Genomic DNA, 6,282 nt, shown 5'->3' with positions numbered 1-6,282 from the left:
TTGGGAAGATGCATTAGTCACCCCTATTCACGAGCAGGGTTCCAATTCTGATCCATTCAACGGCAGAACTCATCATAAGCAGAGTGATTGAATCAGTCAGTGCTGCCAACTTTAGGCATTATCTCTTCTTCAACTCTGTTTCAATGTGTGATTATCAGTTTGGCTTCCACTCTGGCTATTCTATCATGAACAATTGAAGAACACACAATCGCAAAGGAGAGATGAAAGCCATCTCTCTGGATATCCATCGAGCTTTTAATACTACATGGCACCCAGTCTTACTTTCCAAACAGTCTGATAATGGAATTCAAGGACTCTTCCTTGAATGGCGATCTGATTTTTATCTGTGAGTGGAAGCGACAGGTTTTTCTCGGTGTCATTGGTTATGATCTGCCTCTTCATCAATTCTAAAACGAGGCAGTGTTTCAGTACCAACTTTGTTATTGGTCATCTCTCTTCTCTTCTGTGTCTGGTCACACCACCAAATCTCTCTTCTGTGGGGGAAAAAACAGTGCACAACACTTCTGAGAGGCAAACTGTTGCAGGAACCATCTCTACAGATCTGGAAAAGGAACTTGTCAGTTAGCCACTTGGACCATGTCTTTCAATGCAGAAAATCCCATGTTCTCACTCTATCCTTCCACAAGCATCATATTTTAAACTTCCCAGTTTGCTACTCTGGCCAATCCTTGGAAGAGGTGTCGTCTCTGAAGCTCGTCGGCCTCAATCTGTCAAAACCTTCCTTGGGTGAACTGCGTCTCTAAGCTATATGTAAGGAGACTGATGTCTCGTCATTCTCTGCAGAGATGTCCATTCTGAGTCGTTCAAAGCACATTACAATGTATATAAGGCCTTCATCCGCATTATTATGGACTACAGGTCCGCACCGGCCTCGGCTGCTTCCCATGCAAGGCCAAGGCTCTCTGTGTTATTGACATCTTTCGGTATGATGCCGGGTCCGAAAGTCAGCTTCTTGTCCATTGCAGGCTCGTTGGTGGACTCCAGAGTTTTATAGCTTCTGGCCTCGCTCCTCTCATCCTCGGCCTTCTGTCCTCCTCCAGCCCACCCATGTTGTACCATGCGTTCTTCCAGCATTCCAATCCTATATGCCATTTCTCATTCTCATACCCACCTCTGCTCTCTTCTACTCCCACTAATCCCATCGTGCCCATTTCCTTTGATCCTTTGTCTGTGAACCTACTGCCTTCTGTAACTTAGCTCCTCCCTGAGCATACATTTATGTTACCAGAAAGTTGTATGTTAAAGCAAGGGTGTGAGACAACTGTTGTCATTATTATTCTCCAATCCAGGCCACATGCATAATGGAGTACACACGAGGGTATTTGAAAGAAGTGTTACAAGGAAATGAAAGTGTTTTTACCCTGTCACTTTTTACTGCTTCCAATTTTTTACATTATATACAATATCATTTGGACATTCATGTTTCCCTTCTGCGTGAGCCCCATGCTTCTGCCTCCATTTGCATTCTCTTATTTAGTGTAAAGTAGTGGATATAACGATGACCTGCATAATTATGTTGATGCATCGTCAAAACAAATTGTGTACGTTTCGTCCGACATTGCATTCATGTCCCGGCTTTGACTGCATGGCATGGTTTTGCCAAGCAGAATTACGCTTTGAGGCCAAGGCAGTATGTCTAAGTGGCTTTTCCTTCTCAATGTTGTCTTAGAAACACGTTCCTTCTTGCATCTACTCGCGGCTAAAACTGACAAAGCTCTCTTATTGGTTTACACCTTCATCTTTACCATGCTGTTAGTCGGCAGCATTAATGCAAGGTATGAATTATTCAGTGCTGTGTCTTGTATTGTGCATATTTGTAAGAATCAAATGTTATACAGTATCGGTGTTCATTTCAAACTTGATATTTTATTAGTTTTTGTATGCACTATGCTGCCTAAAGCGTACTCAGTGCCTCTTTTGTCTTTAACAAGTGCAAAGACCGAGCCCTATTCTATCTGCTTTTAGTTTGGCCCATTACCAACCTGTAGCCATAGTGAACAAAAGAACGCTGAAATATATAACGACTGATGCATCCCTCATTTTGGATCACATAAGTGTTTCTTCTCTCGTTTGCAGCGCAAGGCTGCTGGTCGCATCATTTCTAGGGAGTGCAGCTGTGCCACATATAGTTGAGGGCAGGATTTTTTTGGAATGTGGCCAGGCTCCCATACTCTTTGTTGAAAGACACCGTAGGATCTTTAACATCCACCAGCTACTGCTAGCAGAGGCTCCCCAGCTTAAGGTCCATTCTAAATAAAAAAATTTAAAACGGCATACTTTGTGATGCGACACCCTGGTTGTGAAGCACCATTCCGACAGTTTATAATCAATCGAACCCAGAATAGACAGCTCAAAGGTAGTTGTGCTAACTGCACCATCGCACCAAAGGTAGGTAGTGTTTCTAACTTCTTCTTTTTTAACTTATTTAATCTGAGCATTTTGTCAAATATTTTGCTGTTTTAGCTGCAAAACCGTTTCCATTCCATGAAACGCTCCATTATATTGCTCAGTACAACGGCCATTTATGATCCATGACGAATTTGTGAGTTCTTTACTTTTTTTTATTGTTTTATTATTTTTCCATTACTCTTTATTTCCTACATTCTTTTGAAACACCAATTTATTTGAATTTATGTTTATCATAAATGATGGTTCACATTAACACGGTTATCTCCATTACACAGTTACTTAGGCCTTATGTCCAGTATAAAATGTTTTGGACAAGTAGCTCATCATGTCATGTTTTGGATAAACAGGTCTAATTATCTTGTTTACGTAGCATAAAAAAAATTGTGTTTTTTTTTTAATGTTCGGACATTAAGAAGAAGAAGAAAGATACAGTGCAACCATGTTAGAATATATTAGTGGGAGATATGGTGGTTTCCTTGATTTCTCCGCTTGAATATTTGATTGGATCCTTTTAAAACTCTGTCATTTCTGTATGCACGTATGAGTATGTATTCCGGTACACGACACACGCAAATAGTGATGTTAGGGCTCACCAAAGAGCTAAAAATATTGATGTAATTTATATCTTGCTGCTTCTTGGTCTCTGTTTACATTTCTGCAGTGTATGTTCATGTTCATGTGTGTTTGTGCTGAATACCTTAGGAATTTGCACCAAAATGTCGGGCACGCTTATCTCTTCTGTAAGCCACGACGGAATGGTCGAACAGCATACACTCCCCCACCACCTTTGTCCAGGCATTTGGCTTTAGTTGACACCTGGCTGCTGCTGCTGCTGCTGCTGCTGCTGCTGCTGCTGCTGCTTATGCATCATATGGACTTCAAATTTATTTCTTGGTCGTCTTCCAGATAGCACACTTAACCGGCTCCTGCTTGCCTAAAATATGCTCATTGCCAACTCGTTTTTATTCATAAATATTCATGCGGCTTCCACATTGTCCTTATTGCATAGGTGTTGATAACAAAGGGATCCCATTACATAAGTACCGTCTTTGGATCCAAATAATGAGTTCAGGACTGCCGAACAAGCGATATTATATGATGTTTATTGTAGGGGATATGTATTACTTTAAAAAATGGTGAACATTTTGACATGTCCTTTTATGCCCCCATACTTTTTCCTCTCCTTTCCCACCTCTTTACTTGCATCTCCACTCGACCTTTACCATATTCTTCTTTCTCCTCATTAATTCCTCTTGTCTCCCCTTCCTTTTTCTTCTTCAAATCCATTTTTCTTGCCGTGCTCCGCTCCCATTCCATATTTGCACATGTAATATAGAGATTGCTTCCTCATTCCTGTGCAAAACCTTCTCATGCTCATGCAATGCTGTCTGTTGTACATTTTCATTTTAAAGCCAATTTGCTGCTGCCAGAATCATTTCTTCTTTTGTTCCCCACATCTCCCCTCCCATTGTTACTCGAAACAAAGATCTAGCACCAAAAATGTTTTCATGTGGGCTTGTTGAAGCATGGACTTGACAATAAATATCGTGTTTTTTGAGATACAAAAGCATCGGACAAAACTTTTCACAAAATCAAGCCGTTCACATTTTCCTTGGCTGCCCATTCCCCACTGACCCATTGTTTGTCAGTTAGAAACGCCTAATTTCATTTTCACTTGAGCATAGATCTCTGTATAAGTAAATAAATAAGTAAATGGATTTTAAAAAGCATTTTTCAAACACATAACGTTTGCACTTGAATGAAGCTCTCCATTATTGCTGCACCTTTTTATAATGTGCCTTCACAACTGACTTAAGCACTCACGCTTTTCCCTGCAGACTCTAAATGTAATAACATATATCGATAAAATATTCTAGTCATGAATGTAAATGTCTCACGTAGTGTAAATTCTTCTTCTCTTTAGATTATAAACAGAGAGGGCTATGCTCTCCATTGTTTTCATACCTACGAGGTCACGTGTTTATTCTATTACCTGGCTTTGTTTTGTTTTCCCTGCAAGTTGATTAAAACATTTTATTTAAAAACGTTGCTCTCATTTCCAAAAAAAACCAAATCTTCCAACAGGGTCGTCAAACACGCATCATCCTCAAACAACCATCCAAGGTTGAACTGTTTGCTCATGTTCATTTTTGATTCAACTGTAGAACACTTTTCCAAGCTTTGTATTTATTACTTGCGAAATCGAAGATTTTTCAAGTATATTGTTGGTCGGTTGCGTTTGTGGTTCTGTTTGTTTGTCACCGGCCTACAGGTCACAATTTTCAACCGATCTTCACGAAACTTCACCAAATGGTAGAGTTGGTCAAAAGCAAGAAGCCAATTGTTTTTGGGGTCAAAAGGTCAACATAGGCCAAAGGTCACCAACTTTGCTAAATTTCTCAAATCCTCAGTTTTCATCCGATTGACCTGAAATTTGAAGAGGACTTGCATATCTGGTCACTGAATTCAACCACCAAGTATTTTTGAGGTCAACATAGGCCAAACGGTCAACATAGGCCAAATTTCTAAAATCCTCAATTTTCATCCAATTGACTTGAAATTTGAAGAGGATATGCATGTCTGGTCACTGAATTCAACCACAAATTATTATATATATTTTAGGTAAACATCGGCAAAAAGGTCAACATCAGCCGAATTTCTAAAATCACCAATTTTCATTTGATTGACTTGAACTTCTACGAGGATTTATATGTATGGTCACTGAATTCAACCACCATCTATTTTTGAGGTCAACATAGACCAAAACGTCAACATAGGCCAAGTTTTTAAAATCCTCAATTTTCATCCGATTGACTTCAAAATTGAACAGCATTTGCACATTGAGTCACTAAATAGGGAAACTAACTATTTTTGAGATCAAAAGGTCAAAGGTCAACTTTAGGTCAAACTTCTAAAATCATCAATTTTCATCTTAAAAATCGTCACTTTTCATCCTATTGACTCGAGCTTTTATCAAGATCGTCAATTTTAATCTTTATGAAATGGACAATTTGCTGGACCAATGGCAACTTTTTTTTGAGTGGGGGGGGAGGGGGATTTTGCAATTATCGTGCTCTGCATGATGTCTTCTTGTTTTCTTGTTCCTTTGATGCAGAGAGGGCATTGTATATCCATCAAATGTAGGATTGGGATGATAGGAAGCATTGGTGTACTTTTACATGACTTACAAGTGGTCAATAGAAAAACAAAATTCACACCATGTGGAATTGAAACCTGGGATCACAGAACCATGAGGGCATTCATGCCAAATCGGCTAATTTTGAAGCAAAACGCCCATGGAGCTTTAAAAAAGTTTTTCTTTTTAATCGCCATAGACAGAAATTTTTGGCACGCTGCCTGCACCATTGCAGGTAGCTCAGTCACTCTTCATGAAGGAGACCGTGGGATCTCAACTGTCCATCAACTAATGTTGGCAGACGATCACCCTGTTTAACGTCCTTTCGAGGGAAGGCGCACACATTGAGTCACCCTGCCTTTAAAAACACCGGGAAGACCGTTTATAGCTGGGTCTGGATTCAAACAGAGGCTAGCCACTTAAACGCGAGTATGCATACCTATAGTCTATCTTTTTCTTTTTATGTTTATTTTTTTTTTTGTATGCAAGATCGAGGCTCGTGTAAGAGCTGACATTAATCACAAAAACACAAACTGACACATAAAACATAAGATAAAGGGAGCGGGAGACAAGATGGGGAGAGAGAGGGAAGCACACAAGCACAACAGTAGAGAACAGGGACATCGGGAGATTTGTGGGAGGGAAAGGGCTTGGGTGGAGGAGGCATGGGAAGGGGGGTGGGAGAGGTATAAAACACATGGACACTGCTAGGACTT

The sequence above is a fragment of the Myxine glutinosa genome, chromosome 3 (assembly GCF_964187855.1).
Source record: "Myxine glutinosa chromosome 3, kmMyxGlut1.1, whole genome shotgun sequence".
Classification (NCBI taxonomy): Eukaryota; Metazoa; Chordata; class Myxini; order Myxiniformes; family Myxinidae; genus Myxine; species Myxine glutinosa.
The sequence above is the reverse complement of the archived record's forward strand: the minus strand, read 5'-3'. Positions refer to the sequence as shown.